Raw genomic sequence first — 12,269 nt, 5'->3', positions numbered from 1 at the left:
GAGATGATATTGTCTGATCTGAAGTGGGAAAGCACGAAGAGAGGACCCTCTCAGATCAGTTCCACTGGGGAGAACATGAGGGAAAGGAACTCATCATGTCTGTGAAGTGCCTACTGTGTGCTGGCCTATGCTGGTGTTCGTCCTACATCATACCACTTACTGTGCACAACAGCCCAGCAGAGGAGATACTACCGTTGTCTCTGTTTTACAGAAGAACGGGTACAGGAGATGCCCTCCTGTATCCCTATCCTCTTTGCTTACCTAGTTCAGCTTCCTTCAGGCCGCTGGAGCCCAGCGTGACTGTCCCTCCCTTCAAAATCACAGTGCCAAGGGGGCCTGCCTCTCTTGGCATCTCCCACACACCGTGGGGATTCGTTACAAGGTTATTGACAGAGATGAGACGGTGCCCCAGTGTGTTCACCTCCGAGCCAGGTCTCCTCAGGTCCAAACATGGGATGGCGTCTCACCAGGCTGGGCAAGAGAGGCATGCAACTCGCTGTAACTGCATCTCAGATCCGCAGCGATGAGGCACTGAGACAAGACCTCCCTGCACCCCCAACCTGAGCTGAGCTCTCATCATGGCTTCCACAGGGTGGTCCTCCCTGGGCTCACTCCGGAACAGCATGCAGCAAGCCGACAGATGATATATAACAAACCCTGGCTACTCACGGAAAAGTCAAAGAAAATGGGAAAATCAGCCCGTCTGTCCCAAATAGCAACTACTCTGTGGTTCCTGGGAAAGTGTTCAGTAGTAGTGGATTGTAACGGCCCTCCACCAGGAACGGCTTTGGTGGGAAGCTTGGGCTGCTCATTCCCACCGACTTCAGACCAGATCCCTCCATCTGCAGGGCTCTCCACCTGCAAAAGCCACCACAGGCGGTGCCAAAACTTCTCCATCTGCTGAGCCTGGTGGTGAATTTTCAGGGAAATTCCTCTGGTCTTGCAAACTGGCTCTGACTAATACTGCCAATAAAAAGGTTTTCCACAAGTGAAAGAGGCTGGCCAAACTCTCGGGCCATTCAAGAAGCGTTTGCTCATCCCACCTGACAGATTGTGTTATCAGACTCGTCTCAACCTCAGAGAGATCGCCTTAGGTCTCCTGGTCTTTTTAATTTTTTTCTGCCTCATCGGAAATCAACTCCAAACTCTACCAGCCCTCCTGCTTCAGTAATTTTCTCTCTACTTGGGGGTAAGGAGCAAGTAGGTGTTCCTATAATAGCCTCCAAAGATACTCATTTTAGCCCTTTGCACTCTGAATAACCAAACGGCTCTCTTTTTTGTCCTCCAGTGAGACCTTGGAGCAAAGGTAAAGATGACATGAGCTGTTCTCCTTGAGAATAAACCCACTGCTACTACAAGCACCAACCCTTCAGGGTAGCATTGCTGGCTATTTTGTTTTCACTCAAGTGTCACATTATTCTCACAGCTTGGCACAGTTGTATTAATTTGATACCAACATGCACCCATGTTGTATTAAGTGCTGTCAGTGCTGGGAAGGGTTCTACTTCCTTGTTCTCTCATTCAGGGAAGGGACCTCCTGGTGTCGGAGTGTGATCTATTTAGTATAGGAGGGAGGGATCTCCCCCCAGTGCCGTGGACACCTGGGGCAAGCAACCTGCCTGTATTTTTAATAACATATGGCCCAGAAGGAAGCTGCCATGCTCTAATGCCACCTGTCCCTTTCCCCCACTCATTCTGGTTTCCTTTTCATGTGGGTCATTTGTAGTCACACTCCATTGACAAAAGACAAAACATGACACCTGCTGGGACCACAACACTGAAGGTCCCATCAATGGCTTCCTGGAGTCTGAAATGCTGGTTCTTAAAGGTCAAGCCCAGGGCTGGCCTTCTGAAGCCCCACTCAGTGATTAAATAGAGGCCCCCCATTAGGGCCTGGAAGAAAGGGCCTTACTGGTGATTTCCAAGGGAGTTCTCACCGGGAAATAGTATTATCCTTTTAATAAGCAGTTAGCCAAAAATGGTGTTGGGGGGATTTTTGGTTGTCACCATGACTTCTGGCATTTAGTAGGCAAGGAGGAGATACTAAACATCCTGCATTATGTAAATAGGTCATACTTCACCAAGAATTGTCCCCAACTGCCAGTAGCCCCATTAAGAAACATTATTAATTCAATGCACTTGTCCTGTAGATTAGGAAAATGAAACCCGAGAAGTTTAGTGACTTGCTTAAGGTCACAAAGCCACTTTCCCTCCTGTCTCAGAACTCAGGAAACTATCATCAGAAGTTTACCCAAAATACAGGAGAAAAATATCAAGCGATCATCGTAACGTTTCAATCTGATTCTGACTATGTTTTAGTCTGAGGCCAACAGTCCATGAAGATGCCTCAAAAACATGTCAAGTAGCCCACAGAGGAATCATGAAAACATCACAAAGCCTGAGAAACTCGTCTTTATTGTAAGCTTTCTTGATTCTGGTCTTGGCCAAACTTTGTGTCTGAAGGGCTATTCCTCCTTGGCTCAAACAGTGACAATCCTGTGTACACCCAACGGAAAGCCCAGTCACCCCCAAGCCTCAGTTTCTCCAGCTGCATTTCTGCCTTAGGGCCATCCTGGTTTTACTGCTTTTTAGAGTTAGGGTGCTTAACTGTTTCCCACTGTCAGGAAGCAGGTCGCTGGGCATGGGTTGGGGAGGGTCGTCCATCTCCATGTATTTGCCTGATGCCCATATGCTCTTCTGTGAAACTGGTCCATCACAGAGTTGATTTCTCAGGACCAGCTAAGCCTGAGGGCTGATGGTCTAGCCGATGGTTTGCAAGATCAGAGGGACCAAAGAAAGAGAAACCTTCCGGGGATATGAGTTGTTTGCTCAGAGATTTTAAGTGAATCTTCAGCAAGCCTTCCTCTGCCTCCCGAGAGCAGAAAGAGTATTTGGTGCCAGCAAAGGTCTCCAAGACCTACCTGCTCTGAACCCCGAAGTCCCTCTGAGGCCTTATAGGGAGAAGACAAATATCTGGGCCTCTAGTCCCTGGGGGCCTGGGCCTGGCCCCTGCTCCGTGCAGAGCAGGGAAGAACAGCAGCCATGTGTTCTTTGCAGTTTCTCTGTGGTCCCAAAGCTGCTGCCACTACAACTGGACACTCCTCAAATGTGCAGCAGTCTGCTCAGCACTGATTTAAAAGTGAAGTTGCGCGATTTTCTCAGTAACGATGAGAAACTCCTCTCAGGCTGCAGCCCTGCCCTGCCCTACCCTCCCTGCTGATGTCGGCAGCTGGGGTGCCCTTCCTGGCCAAGACACAGGTTTCTCCACACAAGAGAAGCAGAATGTGACGCTTTAGCACCTCCTCCCTCAGGTACTCTGGATGGCCAGTGGGAGAAGGTGAGAGAGACCCTCACTCCTTGAGAAAGGCTAAGGATACAGAAAGTCACCAATAGTAGGATGACTGCCCTGAGTGAACCCAGTTTCCAAATGCTCTTGTGGGCCTGGGCGCAGGGAAGGTGTGGCACCAGAGCCGGTTCCAAAATCCTCTGAGGTGCTCCTACAGTTCTTTCAAAACACGTGTCCTCGTGCCCCAGAGACCTTAGTTTCCCATTTGTGGTGCCTCCTAACATTTTTCCCTTCAAGGCTGCCGGTGTTTTCACCTACATAAAAATGTTGGGGAGAGATAGGGCGAGAGGTTCAGCAGCACATGAAGTTAGCCCCAGGGTCCTTCAATGACCCAAGTGTGAAGAACAGTGATTTCTTCTGTGAGTCAGTGCCAGCAGGGCAGGTTTCAGCCCCCAGACCACTCACTCGCCAGTCCTGGGTGCGCTCTGAACCTCTGGAACACTGCCCATCATGGATTGACATTTGGGTTGCCCAGGCTGACATACGACTTATTCCACAGAAGAGACCCATGCAGGTCTAATGCAGACTTTCTAGACTTTCCTCTGGGGCTCTGCAAGGGGAGAAAGTTGCAGACATTCGGTAGGAAGCTGTAAACACGATGCAAGAAATATTCCCTTCTGGTAGACTTAACTGACAGCTTCAAGAGTCTGAAGACCCTGGAGAAAAGTTATTGGTGGGCCCTCCACCACCATTTCTGAGTTTGCAGAACGCAACTGGCTGTGCATGTGGGGGAGGAGGGGCCCGGAATTGGCAGTGGGTACGCCCAGCGGATGGAACCAGGATAATTAATCAAATGCCTTTACTCCAGGATTTCCACTGGCCTCACATGATTGACAGGGCAGCGACACCCAGGAGAGCACTGTTTTGGTTTCCAGCTGGGAATGTGCACGCAGTTTTCCTTAATACCCACAGCACCCAAAAGGCTTTGCTGTAATGCACTTTAATGCATGAAACACCCATAAATTATCCTTCAAACGGTTACAACTTCCAACCTGGAACAACTTGGAAAAACCAGCCTAGCAAGCAGGCTCTTTTTTAATCGCTCAAGTCACAAGAGAGAGAAAGTTCAAGCAGAAAACACCTTCCAGGAGAACCTCAGGGATTTCTTTTCTTTTTTCTTTTTGAAAGAGTAAGAAGAGTTGTAATCAAACAGAGCGAAGCCTCTGTGGTTTCTGCTGGCTCAAAGGTGCTGCCCCCTCACCCCGGAGTCCTCTCTGCCCTGGGTCTTTGCCTCCGGGACCTAAGGCGCTGCCCACCTCAGCCCTCCACGCCAGCTTCTCCCACGACTGGCAGCAGACAGCTGGAGGTGAGGCGTGTGACCTGAGTAGCCCAGCTGAGCCTTAGCGACTTGGGTCCACCCGGATCCGGGGAGGTCTCTGGGTGTGCAAGCTTCCTCGTTAAGCCCCGGGGGCCCTCACTTCGAACTCTCAGCCCTCCAGCGATGAGGAGAAGACCCCGAAGACCCTTCCTCCATTCCTGGCATGAGGTTCAGCGTGCCCTGCCCCGCTGGTGCCCTTACCTGGGGGGCAGCGTAGCACTTTCGGGACTCGGCGCACAGCCCAGCCCGCGCGCACCACTCGCCCTCCGCGGGGCAGCCCACCCTCTGGCCCGCGCGTCCCTCTCTCCACGCTCATCTGCTGTCCCTCACTGGCGCGCTGTCCCTTTCTAGCACTCGAGCTAGTGGTGTCTGGCCCCGCGCGGGACGACTGCAGGCGCCAGGGCGGCCTCCGCGACTTGGGGCCCTGGGGAGACCGGGAACTTCAAGACCAGAGAGCGCGCCGCTTCCCCCGACTCGCCGGCTCGCCTGCCAAGGCTCCCGCACCCCTGCGCCCACTCGGGACACTCCTCTCACCGCTGCACCCCAGCCCGTGGGACCCTCGGGGGTGCCCGGAGCGCTTACCAGGCTGGGAGCCACGCACTGCCTCCCCGGGAGCTCCTGCCCGCCCGCCCGCAGCCCTGCCCACGCTGCGCCCCTCTCGCGGCTGCGCTCCAGGCTGCAGGACTCACCCAGCGCTGCGCTCCTCTCCGGCTCCCGGCGCGCTCTGCGGTGCAGGAGCTCCCAACAGCTTGAACACTGGCTTCTGGAATTCTTAGCCCCTCCTCCGGACTCCTCCTCATTTCAGCTGGGCCCAGCCGCCCCAGCCCCAGGGCCACACCTGCTGGTCCTGGATGAGGTGTGGCTGCAGGGGGTCCTGGGGATTAGCGCTCCATCGCTCCCAGGAGGGCTGAGTCGCGCCAGCCAGGGAAGGGTCCAAAGCCCCAGAGGTCAAGGGGAACCACACGGGTCGGAGGGACGGTGCGAGCCCAGCACAGGCGGGGATTTTCTGGGGCACCGCTGTCTGTGTCCCCCTCCCCTCCCCCGCCACCGCCCCCACCCTGTCCTCCCAGCGCTACTCTCCCATGCATTAGGCATGGCTGCCCCTCACAGCCTGGAGAGAACGGCCAAGGGAACTTTTCGCCTGGGATGCTTCCTGTCACCCCTGAAGAAGAGGGCACCCAGGGAGCCCTGGGAGACGCAGGTGCTGGCGCTCCTCTGATATGAGGCAGAGCTGCGGCTCTGAGAGCCAGAACCGTCTAGAAGGCCCCTGGGCAGGGGCAAGTCCGGCGTGGGGACAGGGACAGAGGCGTTAGGCGTCAGGACCTGGACTCAGGGCCTTAACTTAAGTTCTGGAAGTTTCCTGGGGTCCCTGAAATTGTAGGTAAATCTGTACATCTGTGTGCATTGCGTGCATTTTTCTGGGTAGACGGTCAGCAGCTTTTATCAGCTTTGCAAGGGATCTGTGACTCTAAACTGACCCAGACAGCAAGCCTCCTTGGCCACCCCAGGACCCGCCCCAAATCCTCTTTATCCGCAGGCTGCAGACTTTAAGGGAGGTGTGACCTCCTGGCTGGCCGGGCCCTCCCACATTTCTTGTGTTCCATGGATTCAGAGCCTGACAGGGAAGCTTGCCTGCCCTTTCCCACCTCAGCCCCACAGTAGCAGAAATACCCCTTAAGCCAGATTTTTCAGCAAATGTGCGTCATTAATTATAATAATGTTCTGGGGGTTCACACGTCTTTCAAAATTCACACCCACTTTCTCTGGTGTTAAACTCAGTCTACACTTCTTCCCTGAGTAAACCGTATGCTGAGCCTGATGCCTGTCCCTGATGAGCCACATGGGAGGAAGGGATGGGGCAAAGGGAGGGGAGGGCACTGAATCCCTTTGTTGGTGAAGACGTGCCAGCACAATTCAGGCGCCCTGATTTAATGAGGTACAGGGAGGGGTTCCCGTTTTAAGTCCAAGGATGGCCCTTTGCCCCACTCCCACCCCCCAGTGGAGGCACTTGAGCGAGGTGATGAAGCCCTTCTTAGGCATTTCCAGCTCCCTTGATACAGATTGGCCTGAGGTGTCCACTTCGTTGTCTTTTCACCTTTGCCCCATAGCTAAGCTCATGCCATGTCTGTCTGCTGTGAGAAGGCTGAGGTAGGAAGAAATCCCCAGAATTGGAAGTCAGCTTTAGCCTTGTTGTGGCCTCTTCATCTCCCAGGGAGGGCTTGTCCACTTCTGAGTTGTTCTGAGTTGTACAGACTGGTTGGATCAACACACTTTGGAGGAGAGTGCTAGCTACTGGGCCCACCATAGATGGCCCTTTCTGCAGACGTAGCACCAGAGTCAGGGTTATCCATTAGGACATTTATCATTGTCAGTTAAACAAAGGAATTTCCATACAATAGGGCAAATTCATTCATCAATCATGTCGTGTATAAACTTGTTTGAAAGCACCAGCCCTAAGCCTTACAAAAGAGCTGCCTGAGAATTTAGGGATAAAGTTGAAAATTTTAGAATAAAATTTGGTTGTTGAATGCAGAACCTTTGCATGTGTTCTTGTGGCGTCACCCAGAAGGACAAAAGGATTTGGTGGACTTGTGGTTTTGTTTTGTTTGTTTGTTTGTTTTTTAATGTGGTGTGTAAGAGGGACATAACAATGTAAATGTAAAAATGATGTGAGCAGAATGTAAGGCTAAATGCCACCCCCCCCCAATTCTTGATCATATTCTGATGGCACATGTTGGTTTAATAAGAGCTCCTTTCCATCCTTGTCTAGTTCTGTTTCTGTCCCTGAACTTAAAGGATCTTGAGTAAATAAGAACATGTGAGCAACAAATACTCCAAAGATTAATTCTGAGAGCCTACTATGTGCCTGCCAGGCACTGTGAGATGGCGGAGGTACCTACCTGTTCTCAGAGAGTTTGCATTCTGATGGGGACTGGATTTTTAGGCCCCGGCCTTGTGTATCACAGTCTCCCCAGGTCCTAGCACAGAGTCTGGCACACAGTAGGTGCTCAGTAAATGCTTGTTGAATCCAACAACAGTCAGAGACATTTGCGGCTGTCAGACAACCCATCCACACTGAATTGTTTTCCAGTAGGTTCCAGGTCAGACTGGCCTTGATACAGAGACTATAGTCAGCGTTTCTTCTCTTGCCTCGTCCACTTCCTTCTCCTGGGTCACTGCGAGAAGGACTTTAAGGCCTGGACCAGTCACATTTATAGGAATGAAAAGCAGCTGAGAGGGCAGCGGGCATAAGGAATGGTGCAGACAAGTAAAGGATAAGAATGTTTTTTTGTACTAGATTTTCTCGAAAGAGCTTTTTCGCCAGGATATCAAAATAACCAGCAGCTGATGTATTTGCTGCCTTGGAGGAGAGTGTAGTGTGTGCACAGTAATAGTTGTTATTTCTGAGGATTCAGAAGTTTGCAGCCACTGAGTGCCTCGTCCACAGCAACGCTCAGCCTGGCACAGAGCTCCTGCCTCTCTCTTGCTTCATCCCAGAAGGGCAAGGCAAAGTACATGTGCTATTTAAAACACCAGGAGGCTCAGCCGAGATCTGCCAGTACGGATGGTATTGCTGGATCTGCTGGCAATATGTGCCAAACAGAAATATTGTCCCAATTGCGGGAGGAAGTGATAGCTTCAGCTCAAAGACTTGCTTCCCCCTTTTTTTCTCATCAGAGTGGAGAACACCTTCAGAAGAGGAAATGCTTAGTGTGATGCTCAGTGTGAAATGCTAAGTGTGGTGGCACGGTTACAGAATCACCGAGAAGATCACTCCAGCCACCTCAGTTATGGAGGAGGACTCAGGGCTCAGGAAGGATGGGGTCTCAGCTGAGTATAAATGGCCAGGGGCAGGCCAGAACTCGGGCCTCTTGATCTCTAGGCGAGTCTGCTTTCTCTCACACTCTCTGAAAGAGGCTGAGGGAAAAACCTCTGGGCCCTGGCTTAAGTGGGGAGACTGGTAAAGGAACAAAGACAGACCAGGGTGCAGAGAACACTGGGGATGGCAATGGCTGGGCTCCCCTTCTCCTCTTGGGGGCCATCTCTGCCTCCTCCCAGGAGTTGCTCCTGGCTTTCACCCGCTCTCTGATAACTTCAGTTTCTCCATCTCCCTTTGGCTTGTTTGCATTCACTTGCCTTGTCTCTCCCAAGGAAACTGCTAGCCCTCCTGACACCCAGTCTCTGGACGCGCGACTTCTTGCACCACTAAATACCTCAGCAAAGTGACCTATACCCACCTGTTCTTTGGCTCCTCTCAACTTCCTGCGGTCTGGTTCCCATCTTCTTCCCCTCCCCTTCCCTTCTCCCTGTTGACCTGATATTTTCTTCTTAAAGGTCACCAGTTGCAATAACAACACTGCCACCAACATAACAATCGTAGCATTCATTGGCTGCTTTCCTTGTTTTGGGGTTCTGGGCAAGGCATTTTTATGGGCCCTATAAGTAGGTATCACCCACTTATTAATAAGGAAGCTGAAACCCTAAGAGGTAAGTCTCTTGCTCAGCGTAAGTCACTCATAGCCCATGAAATGGCCAGGTAGAGACTGAACCACGCCAGTGGAGCACTGGCTGTCAAACACCGTACCTTCTCCTTCTTTCCGCCAAGTTCATCAGACTTTGCTGGTCTTCAGCCTCCTTCCCGAGGACCTCCTGCACGGAACACTTTCCTTTCAAGTTTCTGTGACTGTGCTCTTCCTAGTTTACCATCTACCTCTCTGATTTCTCTGTCGGCCCTCAAATGCATGTGTCTCCCATGGCTCAGTCCTGGGGAGCGACGTTCTTCTCCACTCTCAGCCTCCCAGGCCATCCCTCCTACCGTACTGATCCCCTCGCTTCAGCTCTGACCCCACACCTGCTCCTTCAGTCACTAACAGTTGGAGAGTTCATGCCTGCAAAGTGCTACCTGGGTTCTTGTTTCGGACCGCGGCCTGCGTGGGTGCTAGCAAGGACGGTGCTGCCCTCTCACCTCCGACCCTCAGGGCCTCCATCCAAAGCCCTTGGTCTTGACTCCGCCTGCAGCAGCCCTCAGATGTCAGCCCTGGGACAGCTCAGGTATCTCCTTGGGCCCAGGGCAGTTCAGCTCTTCTCCAGCGGGGGCACCGCAGCCCAGGAAAGCCAACTGCTTGGAAGTAGGACGATGTAGCTCACCTACTCCATCTATCCACCAAGGTGGTGTGACCTTGGGAGAAAGATCTGTCCTCTTGCAGCCATAATAACGGTAATTACTTACAATGCCATCATGAATGGTATTAAATACACGATTGCTGGTATTAAATACACCTGCAATGTGCCCGTCCTCTTGGAGGTATTAGGTGTTCCTCAAGGGAGCGAAACAGCCTCTAGTCATGTGCAACCTAAATTCTAGGAAGTGACTTCACCCATTTAATAAATATTTATTTAGTGCATATTATAGGCCAGGCCCATAAAAAAAAATTGTGATTTCAGTGAGCATGGTTTGGAAAGGAGGATGAGACGGATTCAGAAACCGGCACTGGTGCTGCAGGCGCCAAGCTCCTGGGTGCAAGGGGAGTGGAGCCGGCCTCCTGGCGTTTTGGTGTAGCCTCTGCTTTCCTGACCCAAACAGCGGCGAGCCTCCAACTTCCAGACTGGTCTAACTCTGTCCCCACAAAGGCCTCCGATGGCCCCCAGCTACCACACAGACAGCCCAGGTCAGGTCTTCATGGGTGCTGTCTTCAGGCACCTCTGTTTCTCCCCTCCTCCAGCACTAGAACAAATCCTCAGTGCTCCTCATGAAGCACAGCCCTAGCAGCACAGCCCTGCTGCCATTCTAGAATCTTCCTTCAGGTCTTCCCTCCATGGCTCGCACCGCCCCTGGCATGGGGCTTTCTTCTTGGGGCCTTCCCAGAGATACCGCTGGTTCAGGGTTCACAATGATCAAATTCTGTCCGTAGAACATCACAGCGGCTCTGTCCTGTCACTGGGTACCGTGTGGAACAATTAGGGTTCTGTGGTGCTGAGGTGGGCAGGAGCCTCACGCCTTCTTCGGCAAGGCTTCTCTGGAGGAGTCTGGGCTCGGTGGGCTCTGCCGCATCCTGGGTGGCTTTCTGTCCAACTCCAGGCACCTGTTACAGTCCTGGGCAGGGTCTGTGTTAGGTACAAGGAAACAGGAGCAAGAAGACATGTTTCCTGCCACGTAGGAGTGTGCTATCCAAGGGGGAAGCAGACAAATCAGCTGATGAGGCGTGTCCCAAACAGTAAGCTCGGGATGGAGCAGGTGCCCAGCGTGCAGCTGCTGCGTCTCTTCATTGCTGTCCCCTGGCACCAGCACAAGTTCCATATCCCTTAAGGTGACTTATGCAGCCCCGTGTCATCTGGCCCCTCACACCCCTTCGTCTTCCCCTCTGGCTACTCTGTTTTCTTTGCTCTAGCTCCAGCCTAGGTCATTTCCCCCTCCATTAAACAAGCTGTGTTGGCACCTCTGGGCCTTCTGTGCCATTTCTAGTGCCTCAGAAAGTACCACCCTCCCTCCCTGTCAATCTAGCCCATCCCTCTTCCTTTGAGACTCTTCTTTTTGAATCTTAGATGACACTTCTGATGGGGTGCTTTCTCTGATCTCCCAAATCAAGACTGGATACCCTTTCTAGGTGCTTCTATCCAACTCTGTGTTGCACAGAGCAAATGCTTGATAAATATTTGTAAATGAAGTATTTATTGCCATAGTTAAGCTTTGAAGCATGAGTAAGACCCAGGAAAGAATGTTGGGAAGGGCATCATTTCAGAGACAGGGAACAGCTTGAACCAAGCGTGCAAGAGAGAAACGGCATGGTGCGTGCTAGAAGGCAGTTCAGAATTAATGGGCCAGGAAGTGGCAGGAGATCTAGCTGGAGCCGTCATGGGCGAGGTTAAAGAGGGCTTGGATCACGGAGGGTAGGACCTAGTGCAGGGAAACTACCTGGGTTCGATCGTCATTCAGCCCATCCAGGCGGATGGTCACTCCTCAGTGTGTCTCTCATGGGGAGTGAGGGAGCTGGGGGAGGTTGTCCAGAAACTCCCTTTCAAAATTGGTTGAAGGCTCTTTGGGGGGAGGGGAGAATAGTCCCCCACCACTAGTAGTCTGCCTCCTGTACCTGTTGAACCCACTCCTGCCACTAGAGAAGGCCACCAGGTGCTGGAAGAAAAAAGCCATCAGCATGCAGTAATATGGGATCTGAGGGGATCCGGGCAGTGGCCCCAACCCCTTATGATGTTACACAGTCTTAGCCTGATGCCCCCAAGTCTTCCACTCCCTCCTCCCAGTTTGCTTTACTTGGATTGAAACATAAAGTTTGCATCCAATGAACAACTATCATGACAGCCTGAGAGGGGCCCTGGGAGCTCAGCGTAAGGAGGAGACACAGTCAAAATAAACTCAGGGGGTAAATGTGTCAAGACGGGTCAATAGCTGGATGAGGGGTGATGGAGAGGAAGGGGACTCCTAGACATCCCCTGGACTCCCAATGTGCCTGACCAGGTAAATGGTGGTACCAACAATGGGGATGGGGTGTCTGAAAGCAGAGCCTGAGTGGTGGGCTGGGAAGCAGAGATCTTCAGTTTAGGCTTTTGTGGGGCCTCTGGAACATTCGAGGGCATGTGTGCACCACAAAA

The 12,269-nt window shown here is 52.2% G+C and overlaps 1 protein-coding gene across 1 annotated transcript in view; it reads right to left on the bottom strand.

Moving 5' to 3' along the window:
* The window catches only part of NGF (nerve growth factor), a 51,662-nt gene extending 46,186 nt beyond the window's left edge, over nucleotides 1-5,476 (bottom strand). Inside the window, exon 1 of the mRNA XM_081025167.1 lies at nucleotides 5,354-5,476. The gene's annotated coding sequence lies outside the window, so the exon portion shown is untranslated. The remainder of the gene's footprint in view (nucleotides 1-5,353) is intronic.
* Nucleotides 5,477-12,269: the final 6,793 nt, after the last annotated feature.

Source organism: Rhinolophus hipposideros (genome assembly GCF_964194185.1).
Source record: "Rhinolophus hipposideros genome assembly, chromosome: 19".
Classification (NCBI taxonomy): Eukaryota; Metazoa; Chordata; class Mammalia; order Chiroptera; family Rhinolophidae; genus Rhinolophus; species Rhinolophus hipposideros.
This window is presented reverse-complemented; position numbering and strand designations above follow the sequence as displayed.